Source organism: Ovis canadensis, chromosome 11 (assembly GCF_042477335.2).
Source record: "Ovis canadensis isolate MfBH-ARS-UI-01 breed Bighorn chromosome 11, ARS-UI_OviCan_v2, whole genome shotgun sequence".
Classification (NCBI taxonomy): domain Eukaryota; kingdom Metazoa; phylum Chordata; class Mammalia; order Artiodactyla; family Bovidae; genus Ovis; species Ovis canadensis.
In genome coordinates, this window is record NC_091255.1 from 23,413,555 (window position 1) to 23,431,438 (window position 17,884).

Sequence of the window (17,884 nt, forward strand, 5' to 3'; positions counted from 1 at the left end):
CCCAGGGGGCCACCGTGCAGCTGCAGGTCCTCTTAAGGTCTAGGCCCATGTTTCATACAGACACTTCTGCCCCATTTTTTTGGTCTAAGTCAGTCACGCATGTAGCCCACATCCAAGGGGAGGGGACGTGGGTGCCACCTCTTACAGGGTAGAGTGTCAGTCACACTGCAGGAGGGCATGTAGCATGCTTGGGATTATTGTGGTCAGTTCTGGAAACAACTGGCCACACTGACCTTAGAGATTTTAAGTGAGATAATTATATCAATGCATATTTATTGAGTAGGTGGTTTGGGCGTGTACTTTACACACTCAGCTGCATATCAGAGTCATCTGGGAGATTTTTATAAGCACAGTCTCCTTAGGCATCACACATGTGACTCAGTATCTCCTGCGGGTGTTCACACATTCTGCGTCCTTTCTCTCAGGTAACTGTCAGTAAAATGAGGCTGGGGTGAGGGGAGGGAGCAAGACCGATGGAGCAGGTATAGCATATGAAGCAGAACGGCAGGTGGGGACTTCCCTGATAGTCCAGTGGCTAAGACGTCTGGCTCCCAATGCAGGAGCCCTGGTTTGATCCCTGGTCTGGGAACTGGAGCCCACATGCTGCAACTGAAGATCCCACATGGTACAACTAAGGCTTAGTGCAACCACTTAAATAGGGAAGTGAAGGAGAAGAACGGTAGGCGCCTTAAAATAGGCCTGCTGGCGTCCTCATGCTTCTAGGACTTGGCTGATGACGCCTTTGCCTTGCAGCCTCCACCTTCCAGGCTGGAGCCTGTGAATTACATCTCATTGAGTCAATAGAGCACCGAAGGAGTGTTTCTTGATGCCTCGCTTATGTTTTCTCAGAGTTCGTTTTCCTTCATAGCACTTTCTCCTTCATAGCAATTCCTAGTTTATAATGAAATATTTGTGTGATTATTTGACTGGTATATAATAGATAAAAGTAGGTCTGCTTTGCTTTCCAGTATCTTAACATAGTGTCTGTCTCATAAAAGGTACTCAGTAACTATTTGTTGAATGAATAAGTGGTTGATTGAAAACGTGAATGAATGAAGTGAAATTTGAATTTGGTTTTCATGGGTGATTAGAATTTTTGGACAGGTGTAGCAAATGAATGGGAAATTCACATTCCTGAAGCAGAAATTGTGGGTTATGTTACCCATATAATTTCAGAAGATTGGAGGAACTTGTTTGGGAAAGATGAAGGGTTTGGTTTTGAGTGTCCGTGGTGTGCTAGATTTGAGGTCTGGATGTTGAGCAGCCATTTGGAAATTGCTGCTAACACTGAAGGGTGAGATTGAGTCCAGATACTTAGATTTGGAGTTGTCTGACTAAGACGGAGGAATCTGTTCACCAGACTTAGTGAGCTTCCACTGTGTGCCAGACAACAGCATTGTCCGGAGGGTGAGCTGAAGCCTGACCGATAAGGAGCCGACTTTGTGAAGAGCTCTGGAGGATGCTCCTGGCAGGAGAGGAGCCACAGTAATACATGAAACTTTTTTTTTTTTTGAGGGAGTCAAAATAAAAGGAGACCACCAAGGGTGTAGAGTGAGGTGAACGGGAATGATGGCTGGTGAAGAGGGTGGGTGTGTGTGTTAGTTGCTCAGTTGTGTCCGACTCTCTGCAGCCCCATGTAGCCTGCTCCTCCGTCCATGGGATTCTCCAGGCAAGAATACTGTAGTGGGCTGCCATTTCCTTCTCTAGGGAATCTTCCCGACCCAGGGGTCGAACCCGGGTCCCCCACACTGGAGGCAGGCTCTATAGTTTGAGGCGCCAGGGAAGCCCCGATGGGAGTGGGCAGCACTGGGTAAAGTGGGAGAGGCAGGCAGGGCCCAGATCACCTGGGGCCTCTGAAGGCCATATAGGGAGTGTAGGCTTTACAAGAGGGCACGGTGGCCTTCAAGCAGGAGAGTAACAGTATTTTGTATTTGATTTATTTTTCCAGAATACATATTTTAAAAGAGAAGTTTACTTTGACTACTGTGTGGAGAATAGAGTGGCAAAGAGGGCGCTAGGGTCTTCCCCTGGTGGCGCAGTGGTTAAGAATTGGCCTGCCAATGCAGGGGACGAAGGAACTAACATCTCACACTCCGATGGGAAACTAAGCCCCCGTGTAGTGACTGAGACTCGATGCAGCCAAAAATAAATGAATAAATAAATATAAAAAAATGAAACAGCAACAACAACATGAAGGGGTCAGTGAGGAGGAGTTTGCTCTAGTTCTTGAGAAAGATAGTGACATGTAAGACAGGGTATGGCCATGGACACAGGCAGGATGTTTGCAGGATATATTTTGAAAGTAAATCCAACAGCGTTCACTAGAGAAGGAAAGCAAGAATGGTTAGTGCAGAGCCCCAGGGGACATTTAGGGGACAAAAGGAGGAGCCAGGGAAGGACAGGGAGGAAAATGGCTCTTCAAAGGAGAGCCAGACTATTGTGTTTTCAGCGTGAACCAAAGGGAAGAACGAGGTAGGTCATTGGTATCTGGGAGGTTGTCGAGGTTTGATGTAGGAAAAAGCCACGCATTTAGTTATCACAAGATCATTGATGACCTTGGAGAAAGGGCTTTTAGCAGAGAGGAGCAGAGTTCATGAACAACTGTGTGGTGTGGAAGTGAAGTGGAGCACCATCTGTTCTGGGGGAGCAGGGGGAAGCTGGGGATTGAAGAGGAAGAGAGACTGAACTGAGAGCTCAGTTTGTGCAAACGTGTGTGTAGAGAGAAATGTGTGTGTAGAGGCAGGTTTTCTAAAATCTTTGATGGACCAGTATTTACTGAGCATGTATTCTGTATCATTCACGGTGCTGGGAGCTATACCAAGTCTATTCTGTTTACCTTTGTCTCAAAACAATTTCCATAGACGTATGATGATCTCCAAGATGAATTTCCAAATTCTTGGGACAGATATAACCTTCCTTTGGAGTATGGGAAGAAATTATTAGAGCTAAGTTTTTCTATGTTTTTATCTTACCCTTTGAAATTTCTTTTTAGTATTATGCTTTAGACAGAACACAGTTTATTTGTGTAGTGTTGTTTATCAGTTGTGTCTAACTCTTTGTGACCCCATGGACTGCACCATCTTTCAGAGTTTGCCTCAAGTTCATGTCCATTGAGTCAGTGATGCATCCAACCATCTCATCTTCTGCCACCTAATTCTCTTCCTGCCTTCAATCTTTTCCAACATCAAGGAAAGATGTTTTCCAAACTCTTTTCCAATGAATTGGCTCTTTGTATCGGGTGGCTAGAGTATTGGAGCTTCAGCTTCAGCATCAGTCCTTCCAATGAACATTCAGTACTGATTTCCTTTAGGATTGACTGGTTTGATCTCCTTGCAGTCCGAGGGACTCTCAAGAGTCTTCTCCAGCCCCACAATTTGAAAGCATCAATTTTTTGGCGATCAACTGAAAGAAAGAATTGAAAGCATCAATTCTTCTTTATGGTCCAACTCTCACATGTTTACATGACTACTAGAGAAACCATACTTTGTCAGCTTTGACCATAGAGAAACCATAGCTTTGACTGTACATACCTTTGTCTTTGCTTTTTAATAAATACGTTTGCTACGTTTGTCAAAGCTTTCCTTCCAAGTAACAAGAGTCTCTTATTTTCATAGCAGCAGTCACCGTCCACAGCGATTTTGGAGCCCAAGAAAATAAAGTCTGTCACTGCTTCCACTTTTTCCTCTTCTATTTGCCATGAAGTGGTGGGACCAGATGCCATGATCTTAGTTTTTTTTAAATTGAGTTTCAAGCCAGCTTTTTCACTCTCCTTTTTCACCCTCATCAAGAAGCTGTTTAGTTCCTCTTCACTTTCTGCCATTAGAGTGGTGTCATCTGCGTATCTGAGGTTGTTGTTATTTTTTTCTGGCAGTCTTAATTCCAGTCTGTGATTCATCCAGCCTGGCATTTCCCATGATGTACTCTGCATATAAGGTAAATAAACAGGGTGACAATATACACCATGATGTGCTGCTTTCCCAGTTTGGAATCAGTCAGTTGTTCAATGTCCGGTTCCTAACTCTTGCTTCTTGACCTGCATACAGATTTCTTAGGAGACAGGTAAGGTGGTCTGGTATTCCCATTTCTTTAAGAATTTTCCATAGTTTGTTGTGATCCACACAAAGGCTTTACCGTAGTCTATGAAGCAAAAGTAGATGTTTTTCTGGAATTCCCTTGCTTTCTCTACAATCCAACAAATGTTAGCAATTTGATCTCTAGTTCCTCTGCCTTTTCTAAACTCAGCTTGTACATCTGAAGGTTCTTGGTTCATGTACCCCTGAAGCCTAGCTTGAAGGCTTTTGAGCATAACCTTACTAACACATGAAATGACCACACTTGTACGGTAGTTTGAACATTCTTTGGCACTGCCCTTTTTTGGGATTGTGATGAAAACTGACCTTGTCCAGTCCTGTGGCCATTGCTGTTTTCCAAATTTGTTGACATATTGAGTGCAGCACTTTTACAGCATCATCTTTTAGGATTTTAAATAGCTCAGCTGGAATTCATCACTTCCAATAGCTTTGTACATAGTAATACTTCCTAAGGCCCACTTGGCTTCACACATCAAGATGTCTGGCTCTAGGTGAGTGACCACACCAATGACCCAGACCCACACATCTGGTTCATTAAGAGCTTTTTTGTGCAATTCTTGTCTAATTTGCTGTTAAATATAAATATATTGGAGATGTGCTAATTTTTTTTTTTTTTAATTAGTGGTCAAAAATGGTGGATTCTACTGGTCTGGTAACTGAGATGGAAAGGAAAGCAAAGGGAGAGAGAAGGATGGGAAATTAACATGCCAGTTAGGCTACACAGTGTTTTAAACCTCTCAAGAAGCCTGTGAAGTTATTTCCCCTATTTTACAGACAGGAAACTGAGGGCTAGAGAAATTAACTTGCCCTGGATCACACAAGTTCAGTGACAGGACTGGAATGTGAAACTGGATCGGTTTTACTTGAAAGCCTTATCACTTCTCTTATTCTCCCCGCTCTTTTTCTGCTTACTGCTTTTTCATATTTTTCCATTTAAAGCTGACAGTGATTCTACAAGGAACAGATTAAAATAACTATTCTGCAGTTTGAGGAATCTGAGGCTTCAGATGAACTCCTGACCCCAGCGTTCTCCACTCTACCACCATTGCCTCTCCAGTGGATGGGACCCAGCTGAATTGTTTTGGGGAAGTAGAAGAGATTTCTGGTTATCTGACAAAGAAAGAGTGGAAGAGGGCGCAGGGGTTAGAAGATTCTTAGACAAAGCAGAAGAGTAATGGTTTCCATATTTTGAGCTCTTACTGTGTTGTTAAGGCTTTGGGTTCATTACCTCATTTAGGTCCTGCATTACAGATCTGAAAGATGAAGTTTAGGGAAGCTAAGCACCTCAGCTGAGGTCGCACAGGAAGACTTTGAGGTCTGTCTGACTCCAGGTCCCATGTCCTAAATCCTGCATGGCTTTGCTCTTCAGAGAGATGCTATGAGACATTAAATAGAGATGAATAAAGATTTCCAAGCCCAAGAATGGCTGGGTCCCAGTTGTATGAATTTGTTGGAAACCCAGTTAATAAAGTCTTCTGACTTTTCTGTAACATTTGGTAGCTCAGGTGTGGAGAGATTGAGGAAAGGAGGGGGAAGAAAGGGCTAGAATAAGAATTCAGTAAATTGGAAGAGGGCCTCAGAATATGGGAATGGTAGATCAAAATGGATCTAAGGAAAGTCGTATTTGAAGTTCATTGTTATGACAAATATTTATTGTGGTTCTGTTTGATGCACAGCATTTTGGGATGTGGAGCAAAAGAATGCAGAGATGGATAAGATTGGATAAGATGGGCTCTGTGACCTGTAGAAGGTTAGAGAGGGAGATGGATAAAGTGTTTCGCCACAGCGTGTGACTGGAGGGTGTGCGAGAGGTGGAAGGCAAGGAGAAGTGTGGAAGCATATTGTCCAGGTTGGCTCGTTGGAGATTGGAGGTGGCATCACGTAGGACTGGCCTGCTGAGCTCCATATAGCATCTCAGGAAGCCGTCTGAGGGTTTTGGTCGTTACAATTTAGGTCTAGTTCTCCTGAATGGATTTCGTTTTGTACCTGGAAATGATCAGGATTTTGGAGACAGGATTGTGTTCAGACTTGAGTGACTGAGCTCAGAGTGGTGGTGGTGGTTTAGTCGTTAAGTTGTGTCCGACTCTTACGACCCCATGGACTGTAGCCCACCAGGCTCCTCTGTCCATGGGATTCTCTAGGCAGGAATACTGGAGTGGGTTGCTATTTCCTTCTCCAGGGGATCCTTCCTGGAGAATTGAACCCGGGTCTCCTGCATTACAGGCAGATTCTTTACCAACTGAGCTGCGAGGAAATGTGGAATGCCAATTTTTATTTTCGAGTGGATTCCTTTCCTGTTGACTTGATCCTGGATTTGTCTGGGACATTGCTGTTCATATCAAGAGATCTGAAAGCTGATGTTTAATAATAGCATGCTTGCTTTCATGAGCCTGGACTAATGTGGTAGGATAGTTGGTAGGAGAGAACACAGTTACAAAAAAGCTGAGATTCTTGATGGCACGTTATATGCTAGGTAGCACCCCAAATGCTTTGCCTGAAGGAGGACATTTAACTCTCTCAGTGATCCTCCTGCAAAGGAGACACAGTTATCCTCAGTTTACAGATGAAACCAAGGTTCTGTTTAAACTGGTAAGAGGCTGAATTGAGATTGGAACCAAGTCCCTCTGACTCCAAAAACTCATAACCCCTCCTGTTGTTGTTCAGTTGCTAAGTTGTGTCTGATTCTTTGCTACTCCAGAGCCTGCAGCATGCCAAGCTTCCCTGTCCTTCACTATCTCCTGGAGTTTGCTCAAATTCATGTCCTTTGAGTAGGTGATGCTATCTAACCCATACCTGTAACTGCTGCTATATGATGTTTCCATTAAGCTTCATGAAAGAACCTTGTCCCACTGCAGGGAGGATGGTGTGTTACCTTACTGCAGTATTTCTCTGCCTTGCTTGGTTCTGAGTCAGTGTGGCCCCTTCGATTTTTTTCTAGGTTCATTTGTTGACCACACTTTGATGTGACCGCATTCTTGGTTTAAATATATGAATGCCATCATCCAAGCCTTTCTACCCTCCTTTCTTCATTGCTTTTAGTTTGGAAGACATTGCATCTCTTCGGACGGACTTCAGGAATCTGCACACATTGATTTTGTGATGATTTTATTATCTTAATTTTACGGGTTAAATTATGGGATTCCTTGAGCTCTAGTCCCCGCTCCCGTCCCTTCTCCACTGGGTTTAAATTCAAATTCTGAATCTGATTTTGGAATACTCAGTTTGGCTCCAATCTAGCTGTCCAGTTGAGCCCCGGCTCTCTGGGTCCTTTAGCTATTATTATTACCACCATCTCTCTCTTCATGGCCACTTACGTCTCTAATCAAATCTAGTTACTCACCGAAACTATGTGTCCTTGATTTCCTACTTGTGTGCCCTTGTTTCTGTTGTGTTTTCAGCTTGAAATGTCATTCTTCCTATGAAGCCTTGTCTTATCTCTCTCTGGGAGTAATCATTTCCTCCTCTGAGCCTCACCGTGGAGGATTCTTTTATGTCTCCTTTATGGCACAGCACACTTTATGCCGTGTATTTCAGTTGTTTGTGTGCATGCCTTTCTCTCTCCTGCTAGACCATGACATCGTTGAACAGGTCTATCTGGTTGACCTTTGTTTCTCCTCTAGACTCTAGGTCTGTTCCCTGCACATGGTAGGCAGTGGATATCTGGTGGATAAGTGGATAAGCAGAATTTCAGATTTAAGAAAAAAGCTCACTGGCATAGCTTTTTTCCCTCTTGCTTGCTTCTCCTTTCTTTGCTTTCCTTCTTTCTTTGCACTGACTCACTGAACTTGTGTTCACCACTCCCTTTTCTTACCCAGATTTGTCTCATTCTTTCCCCATTAGCAGTCACTGTGTGGGAGGGAGTACCACATGTTGTTGGTCAGTTTTATCCATCCTTTGTGGCTTCAGATTCTCTCCAGGAATCCTATGACCAACATGGGAACCAAGTGGTAATTACATTCCAATCTTAATGAAAAGACCATGTGTAAAGAGGTGTCCTCAAGGTTTGTTAATATATGGCTTTCAAGTGAGAAACTTTCTGATATCCATTTCAAGGGAATGGGATAAAAAAAATCCTTGGGTGCTCAGAAGGTAGATCAAGGTGTATATTCACACTGCGGGGTATGGGATGTTAGAGGCATCTTGTTGACCAAGGGAATAATGCAGGAAGCCACGGAATCTTCTGCTGTCATTGATGAATCCCTGCATTTTTTCCACAGCTGGAAGAGACATTAGAGATGAATGTAGTGCAGTTGTCCTCTTTTGCAGATGGAAAAGCAGATGCAAAGAAGCTAAATGACTCGTCCATAAACACTGGGGTATTCATTGTCCAGCGTTTATTCCCAACACTGAATGTGGCTCGGGGGAACCACAGGCTCTTTGAAAACAGTGGAAGTTTGGCTTGAAGTGGAGGCTCCAGGTCTCTGAAACTGAAGGCTTCTGCAGTGCTGAAAAGTAGACTGAGGTTGGTAGCAGGTTGGATCAGGGACCAAGTTCACTAGAAGTGTCCTGTTAACTGTTGTGATCGCTCGGCGAGGTTCCCTTCTGAGAATCAGCTCACTGGGGACTGGCCTTTGACATTTGAAAAGAAGCCAACGTTTAATAATGAAAACATCTCCAAGTTTTCTTGTTCTTTTTCCCAGCCCTCACATCCTAAGTTTCGTTCCAGGCTTACTTTTCTTATCTCAGCACTATTTGTGTTAAGTTTTTATTGTTTACTCCAAGTCGGATGTCAGTATGAAGAAGCCTGGGAAATCCAGGAAGTGTCTGAGAGGCTGATGATGGGTTTTGGGTGATTTTTAGGTGCATCTTTCACCCGACTCCTAGAACTGTGTATTCTGTTGTCACTGAAATGCTGTCCAGTGAACCAGTGGTTTGGCAGATATGAAAGGTTACCCATTAGTGGCTAGGGAGCAGCCCTGTAAAGCGATCAGACGGCCCAGAACAGGAAGTCAAGTGCAAACAGGATGTGCTTGTCTTTACTGTGACTTGTACGCCTGCATTTTGAAACTTGGTGTGGTTAATAAGTCAAGAGTTGAGCTTAGCTGAAGAGTCTCTGTTTCTGCTTTGAAAAGGAGCTAAGGCAAGAAGACCTATACTGCCCTTGCCTCAATAGAGGTGCAGATCTTTTTTTCTGGGGATCAGGTCGCTCTTCCTGGCACATGTGGTTCTTCCTAGCTTACACCAGATTGCATCTGTGTTTTACAAAATGAAACCCCTGAATTGACTGCTAATCTGTTACTTTTGATAGATGCAAGATTCACGCTGTATTTGGTTATTTATTTATTTTTTGATAACAATAGGAAATTTTAGCCTCTAAGTCACTTTTTAAATTACAGGTTCCTTTTATTGAATTCCAGGATTTCTAAATCTCCTTTTGAGTGTTTCCTGAGTTAGGTAGTTTACAAATAACCCCAGGGTCTTTTTAGTCTTTCAAAATTTCCTTGAGTTTGGAGGCTGGATCTAATTGTAACTGCTGAACTGTTTTACACCTCGGCAAGTTTCTGGAATAATTTGCTTGGGGGTCACTCAGCTGGTAAACAATCTTCGGAACTCCTGTTTTCTGACTCTCCATTCCTCATTGCTTTCCAATGTGGAATCTGCTTTATTATGTCTCTCTTGGGGTCTTTGTGGATTATTAAAAAATGCTTGAGTTATTTTAGAACAGCACCATTCTGGTGAACTAATGAGTTTAGGGCAGGTGAAGCTTTGGGTAATATTATTTTGTGTAACCTGTATCCTTTCCACATTGCAAAGAATACTGTCCTGCTACTTTGTATTGATAACTCCAGGAGCAGATGGATAAAAATAGCAGTACATCCCAACATCCATGAAAACAGCATCTCTTCCTGGTATCGGGATGGATGTCTGTTTTCTTGAATCTGTCAAGGAGTGGTGAACATGAGGCAGTTTGCACTGTGTTGTGGGATATATAGGCAAAGAGTGAAACTTGAAGGCCGGGTAAGCACAGGTTTTCTTCACTAGGAGATAGTATGGAGTGAATACAAGGTTTTCTTTGTGGTTCTAGGTGAACTAGAAATCTCCATTTCTGCTTCTTGAGATAGATACTGGGCATTTCACATCCTGGAATGAGCAGACAACATTTCAGAAAGTCGGCATAATTTTCAGATGGAGACATCGAACCACCCAAAGGTCTTTAGGGGTTCATCTGAATTTGTTCTGCCTTTATCCCCGAATCCCGTCTGACCTGAGGGCAGCACACAGTTGCAGAGCACCGGGTTGGGGGAACCGGAAGTGTGTATCTTCCATTCCTCTCTGAATTTGGTTAACTGAGAGGCGTTGAGGAGCTAAGGGAGAAAAGTCTAAGCTGTCTCTGGGCTTTGGGGAAAATTGATAAATTCATTAGCAATTGGGTTGAATTGGAAGGAATGTAGCAGTGTAGGGCTGCACTTTAGATGGTTTTCCCAGGGAGCTCATTGGTGAGGAATCTGCCTACCAATACAGGAGATGCAAGAGACGTGGGTTTGATCCCTGAATCGGGAAGATCCCCTGGAGTAGGAAATGGCAACCCACTCCAGTATTCTTGCCTGGGAAATCCCATGGACAGAGGAGCCTGATGGGCTACAGTCTATAGGGTTTTGAAGAGTCAGTGACTAAGCAGGCTGGCAGGCACTTCTGATAAACTACTTCTGACCACCTTGGAGACAATTCTTCAGGGATTATAAATTAAGAGCTGGTGAGAGGGAACTGGAGTCATTTAGTTCTAAGGTATCAGAGTTTGTTTTTTGAAGTAGGGGATATAGCAGATAAATTGTCACAAGTAACCTTAGAAAGATTTTCTTTAAATTATTTTATTGAGCACCTATTATGTACTAGGGTCCAGTGTAAATGCTTGTTATTTTAGTCCTTTCAATTACCATTTCAGTGAAGTAGGTTCTTGAGGAAATGAAGGTTTGAAGAAAGTAACAAGGAATCTTGGAGAAGGCGATGGCACCCCACTCCAATACTCTTGCCTGGAAGATCCCATGGACAGAGGAGCCTGGTAGGCTGCATTCCATGGAGTTGCTAGGAGTTGGACACGACTGAGTGACTTCACTTTCACTTTTCACTTTCATGCATTGGAGAAGGAAACGGCAACCCAGTCAAGTGTTCTTGCCTGGAGAATCCCAGGGACGGCGGAGCCTGGTGGGCTGCCGTCTCTGGGGTTGCACAGAGTCGGACACGACTGAAGTGACTTAGCAGCAGCAACAAGGAATCTAGAGTCTGTTCTTTCCACACCCAGTACATTTGGTTACATCAAGTACATCATTTTGATACCAGACAGGATCCCTGTCTGGAAGTTCTGGCTTTCCCCAGGGCACAGGAGGATACAAACCCTCTCAACTGGTCCCTCCCTCTGTGAATGTTTTCCAACTTGATTACCAGTTTGTCAGTCCCAGTATCTAGTGAAAGCAAATCCTTCAGTCAGAAGGTGCAGAACAGCTTATCTGGTAAATTCTGTCCCCCCCACTGAGAGAACAAGGAGAAGCAGAGTCTTTTTCATCTTGATGGTCTTCCTCATCAGTTTTGATGGAAGGAAGCATCCTCAGTAATTAAACTGCAGATCCATTTATTCTGTTTTCAGTGTTGTTGAAGACTTCACTCTGCGCTGCTTTCTTCCCTGATTGACTCGCCCTTCGGGGCAGAATGCCTGGGCTGAAATGAAATGTGTGGGTTTCTCCGTCGCACTGTTCCGTCTGTCATCTCTGCTGAAAGCCGGGTGAAGAAGCAGCCATCTAATCGGTCAGACCCCAAGGGTGCTGTTTTGGCGCAGCTCCATTGGTTAGAATTACTTTCCCCTGAACTTCAGAGCAGATGCAGAGGTCCCTCCGCAGATATGTGCCATCCACTAGTTGGAACCAGGGAGTTTCCAGGAACATCTATAACTTGTGGTTATTATGTATGTTTTTCAGTTGTTTACAACAGTCAGTTACCACTTCAGAAAAAGAACTCATTTGTTACTGGTGGAAAGTGAAACCCCTCTCCTCCTTCCCTTCTTGCTGTCATTGTGATCCTTTCTCCCCTTTAGACCCTGTGCTATTCTGGTTCTTACCTGCCTTTTGTCCTGTTTCTGTCCCACCTGGCTCAGGCTATGGGCTCAGTAGCGACAGGCAGACGTCTGCTTAGACTGTGTCTGCTCAAAGTCTGTCTCATTTCTTTTCTCTGTTATCTTCTCCGTGTGCTGTTTTCATCTTTGTGTGTATTTTTGCCGCTCCATTGCAGCACTGTTTCAGACCACAGCCTCCAGGAGGGCACTGATGCCTTCTTTGCCTTTAGATGGCAGGGGCGGGATGGAAGTGAAGAATGTGTCCATCTTCCAGGCTCTCCCTTTCCGGTTTTTTAATGTGGTAATAACTGCCAGTTGTAACATTTTTCTATTACTTTTCGAAGGTCAGTCTGTTCCCTTTCTTTTTTCTTTTTTTCAAGTAATCTTAGCAGACGCCTAAATTATCTTCAGCATGTGTGGGGTAGGCACGTTATCATGAGAGCTTTCCTTAAAGGGACTGCTGTGGTTCTATGGGTTGAAAACCCGTCATTTGCTCACTACCCTGGAATTACGATGGTGGAGTTTTCAGGAGCAAATGTTTGTCCCTTCCCCCCAGTTTTGAAAGCCCTGGTGCTGTTATCATTAGTCAGACTTCAACAAATACCTGATGATCACATTTGCCTGGCACTGAGGCTGGGAATAAAGCTATAAAGTGACTCGCTTTTGTTTCCTGTTTCACTTTCTGCTCCCTAACTACGGGAGACGGACACTCGAGAGAGAATCATACAAACCATCAGCCAGGTGCTTTACGCGGCGCTTCCGCAACACTCACCCTCTGAGAATGCACTCGCCGTGTCGCGTGGGGACCATGCCTGGTTTTGTCCTTTTGGGATCACTAGCGGCTGGTCGAGGGCTGAGCAGATGAATGCGTGACAGTTGTCAGGAGGCGTTCAAGACTCTGTGAGAGCACAGTTGGGGCCCAGAAGGTTCCCCTGAGGAAGTAAGTGCCGCTGGAGGAGGCAGGGTGGGAGCAGGGTCACCGGGGCTGAGAGAGGGGCTGGGGGGAGGGTCCTGAGGCGGCCGTAAGCTTGGCATTTGGGGAACTGATGGCGTAGCAGGGTAGCTGGGCCCCAGAGCACCAATGACTGGTTTTCATTTATTCAGTGGTTACCAGTGAAAGCACTTCTTAAAAGGAAAGTTAATAGAGCATTGGTTGTACTTGAGACAATTAAGTCAGAAAGCCCTCCGTCCTCCACAAGAACAGCACAGGTAGGCAAGAGTAGAAACTGAAACACATTCCAAATGTCAAGGAAGAGCTTTATCTTCAGGAAGTGGATGTCTGTGTGACGCAGTGGTGCCCGAAAGTGGTAGTGAGCAGGAAATGAAGATGACTTTCTGGACATGTGAATTAAAATTCTGGCTTTCCGGGGAGGGTTTTTCTGTCTGCGGTGCCTCTCACAAGGCCCTCGAGTGGGGAAGGTTGCCTTGATGCTTAGGTGCCCCTTTGGGCGTCCCTGGAGCGGGGCAGCATTTGGTGCGATGGACTTCTCCCCACCGCCCCCTTGAGAGGCTGCCCGTCATCTTCTCCCGGCCGACTGTTCGCTGATGGTTCACCTCCCTCTCCCAGTGCACAGGCCCTTGAAGCCCTGGTACTCAGGGTGGGGAGTGTGGATGGTGAGAGCAGCCCCTCACCCTGCTTTCTGTAGGACCACAGAGGACTCAAAGAACCTGAACTTACATCCGGTCGCCCTCTATTGGTGCGACCCTCGTCCCTCTTGAGCCCAGTGTTCATTTACAAAATGAGCATTTCAGTTCTGATGTTTTTGGCTGCATTGTATTAAATGAGACATGGGATGGAAATATAACAACTCACTTGGCTCATGTTAAGTATTCTGTAGTGTTTTTACCTTTTCCTTAAAAAATAAAAATTTCTAGGATCATCTGAGGGGGGACTTCAGGACCCTCGAATCTGAATGCCTCCCTCCAGCTTTCCGCTTGCCTGTGCCTCAAATAACAGCACAGGCAATTCTCTCTCCCACCCAAGCTTTTTTTTTTTTTTCTTGCTGTGTGGTGCTGGCATGCAGGATCTTAGTTCCCTGACCAGGGATTGAACTTGTGCCTTCAGCAGTGAAAGCTCACAATCCTAATCACTGGACAACCAGGGAATCTCCTCACCAGAAGCTTTGATCATTTTTGTATTGAAGTGTAATGTGGGGATTGGAGGAGAGGGGAGCCAGACCCAGGTGCCTTGGAAGGACGTCTTGGTGTGGATGCAGGCTCTGGAAGTGGTCTGGAGACAGGCACACTCTCGATCCCCATTAGTTCCGTGCCTTATTCTAGTGTCCGCTGTTCAATGAACGGCTAATGCTGCCTTCCGCCCATTATGCGAAACTGAAAGCCCAGTAAGGTCTGCTCCTTCCATACTGAGCGCCTACTCTGTCCAGCCCAGGAGGTTCAGGTGAGTGTATCCATTGCAGTGACACTCAGAGAAGCAGCTTCCTCAAGCTCCTTCCTTTCCTCACTGCTAGGGTTTAAGGTCAGGTCTGACTGAGTCTGGGCTTCCCAGGTGGTCCAGTGGTGAAGGATCTGCCTGCCAATGTGGGAGACGCAGGAGACATAGGTTCGATCCCTGGGTCAAGAAGATACCCCCAGAGAAGGAAATGGCAACCCACTCCAGTATTCTTGCCTGGAAAATCCCATGGGCAGAGGAGCCTGGAGGGCTACGGTGCATGGGGTCGCAAAGAGCTGGACACAAGTGAGCATGCACACACACACTGACTGAGCCTAAAACCAAAGTAAAACATAGCTGGTAAGTTTATTTTTCTCATATATATACTTTTACTCTTCTGTTTTCTAAAAATTCAGCCCGAAAGGAGAATTCTTATCTAGGAAATGCATTTTCCGTTACCCACATCTAAAGGACTGCCTTGGAGGGTGGAAGACCCCCGTTAGCTTTGGAAATGTTTCAGCCTTGAAGTGTCTCCTGTTTATGTCCAGCCCGTACACCACCTCAGCAGAGTTGTTGCTCCCGTTCAGGTCTTGGAGTTCTAAAGTTGCACAGGATACTTGTCTCCTCTGTGACTTAGGTGTTCTGAGTTCTTCATTCTGAAATAAACATCTCAGAGATAGTCCCAGTACCACAGAGAACATGCTTCCCCAGCCCGTGCCCAGCAAGGGAGAGCAGTCTAGTGTGGTGAGCCCCGCGGGGTGCCTGCTTACAAGTGCACAGCACCCTATTTTATGCCCATTGTGTTGTCAGCAGCATTTTAAATCTTCCCCTTCTGAGATGGACCCCAGGCAGGCAGGTTTCCTGGAAAATTCCACTTGCCACACCAAGATCCTGTTTTTTTCACATTAAACAGTTTTCGAGGGAATTCGAGTTTCTTTCCACACTAACTTCTTTTTTAAAAATCAGCAGCCTTCCAAGCTGAGAGATGATTTTAAACTTCAGGTGAGTTCTCTAGATGATGATCATGTCTTTGTTGTGTGGGTGATGTGATAGCTGTGTCAGAGGCCCTGTCCAGCCCGGCCCCTTGGGCCGTGGGGAACTCGGGCTTTGTGTGACCAGAGGGAGTGAGGGACGTTGGGATTGCCAGCCAATAATCGCCATTGGACAGCCTGGCTGTTGCCATTTTACACTTGTAATGACGTATAGTTCAGTGACCATTTATTTTGATTTGCTATTTGTGAAGCATGTACTGTAGGTTGGGCACTTGGTTATTTCTCATCCCTGTAGTTACCAGCAGGGGAGGTGTTACCCATCTCATACAGGTGAGAAAACAGACTCAGAAAACTTAAGGAGCTTGTCCAAGGCAAGCTACCTTTTTTGTTGTTGTTTCTTTTTTAAGAAAAAATACTTATTTTTTGGTGGTACTGGGTCTTCGTTGCTACACTCGGGCGCTCTCTTGTTGTGGAGAGCAGCGCCGTCTCTCCAGCTGTGTGCGTGGGCTTCTCATCACGGTGGCTTCTCTTACTGAGAAGCACAGACTCTAGGCAGGTGGGCTTTAGTAGCTGTGGTGTACAGGCTTAGTTGCTCTGAGGCCTGTGGAATCTTCATGGACCAGAGATCTAACCCATCTCACCTGCACTGGCAGGTGGATTCTTACCCAGTGCCCCAACCAGGGAAGTCCTGTTTCTTTTTTGCTTTTTAATTTCTTTGCCTCACCGTGCAGCATGTGGGATCTAAGTTCCTTGAGCAGGGGTCAAACCCGTGCCCCCTGCATTGGAAGTGTGGTGTCTTAACCACTGGACTGCCAGGGAAGGCTCATGAAAGTCAAAGTTGCTCGGTTGTGTCTGACTCTTTGCAACCCCATGGACTATACAGTCTATGGAATTCTCCAGGCCAGAATACTGGAGTGGGTAGCTGTTCCCTTCTCCAGGGGATCTTCCCAACCCAGGGATAGAACCCAGGTCTCCTGCATTGTGGGCGGATTCTTTACCAGCTGAGCCACCAGGGAAGTCCAAAAGCTACCTTTGTTTTTGATAAAGGACTTTGTTGTAGTCACCTTATATCACTATAAATATTGGCAAAATGCTTTGGGCCCTAAGGAGAGATAACTAGTCCTTGTCTCAGGCTGTATTGATAGAGTATGGATTATTTCTCCATTTGTTCATTCTGCAAGTTATTTGGGGGCCTGCTATAAAGTAGCCCTGTGCTAGCTGACATGGATAGAAACGTGAAGACAGATGAGGTTCCTGCCTTTGGAGTTTACGCTGTAGACAGACAGATGTAACTACAGATTATGATCATTCTCCTGAAGGAAACCGAAAGGGCACTGAGCAAGTGGGTGACAGGAGGCCGCCTCCAAACAGGTGCCATCTGAGCAGAGACTGCGGTTGGGAAGGAGAGTAGCAGCAGCAGGGGAGCAAGTGTGGGTCCCGAGGCAGGAGTGAGCCTGGCGTCCCTGAGGAGCCGAAAGGCTGGCCTGTCTTTGACTTTTATGTAAATAGAATAATTTAATGTGTATTCTTTTGTGCCTGTCTTCTTTCTGTCAGTATTATAAGATTCATCTCCAACCCATTGCATAGAGCAGTAGTTTCATTCTCATCGCTGTCTGAATAGACCTTTTTGTCCTTTCTACTATGGATTGATGTTTGGATCTTTTCCAGCTTGAGGCTCTTACAACAGTACTGCTACAAACATTCTTGTATACTTCTTTTAAGAAACATGTTTCCGTTTGGTGTATACCTGGAAGTGGAATTGCAAAGCCCTGTGTGTGTGAATCGGAGAAGGCGACGGCACCCCACTCCAGCATTCTTGCCTGGAAAATCCCATGGATGGAGGAGCCTGGTGGGCTGCAGTCCGTGGGGTCGCTATGAGTCAGACACAACTGAGCGACTTCACTTTCAATTTTCACTTTCATGCATTGGAGAAGGCAATGGCAACCCACTCTAGTGTTCTTACCTGGAGAATCCCAGGGACGGGGGATCCTGGTGGGCTGCTGTCTATGCACAGAGTCGGACACGACTGAAGCAACTTGGCAGCAGCAGCAGCAGTGTGTGTGTAAATATGTGTTTCCCAAGGGGTGGTGCCAGTTCACTTTTCTGCCAGCCGTGTTAGAGTTCCAGTTACTCTGTATCCTTGTCAACACTTGCTGGTATCTGTCGTTTCCATTTCAGCCATTCCAGTGGGTGTTCAGTGATAACACTGTGTGGTTGTAACCTGTACTTAAGACAGGGAAGAGTCTTTTGAACTGGGAGGTCCTGGACAGTGCCTGTATGCCAATGCGAGATCTCCAGTAGAGGTAGAAAACAGGCGCTCAGAGGGGAATGGGCGGCAGGGCAGACAGACTGGTTTTTTTTAAGTTTA

The 17,884-nt window shown here is 45.4% G+C and overlaps 1 protein-coding gene across 13 annotated transcripts in view; it reads left to right on the plus strand.

Moving 5' to 3' along the window:
- Positions 1 to 17,884, plus strand: part of RFFL (ring finger and FYVE like domain containing E3 ubiquitin protein ligase) — a 75,317-nt gene that overhangs the window by 26,240 nt on the left and 31,193 nt on the right. For 3 of the 13 annotated variants that reach the window (XM_069602852.1, XM_069602851.1, XM_069602847.1), the window contains one exon: positions 8,358 to 8,553. The exons of 7 other annotated variants lie outside the window; for them this stretch is intronic. The gene's annotated coding sequence lies outside the window, so the exon portion shown is untranslated. Of the gene's footprint in view, positions 1 to 8,357; positions 8,554 to 11,673; positions 11,832 to 12,810; positions 13,076 to 17,884 lie in introns of those variants that run through there. 3 more of the 13 variants (XM_069602854.1, XM_069602846.1, XM_069602850.1) reach the window with 3 other exon arrangements.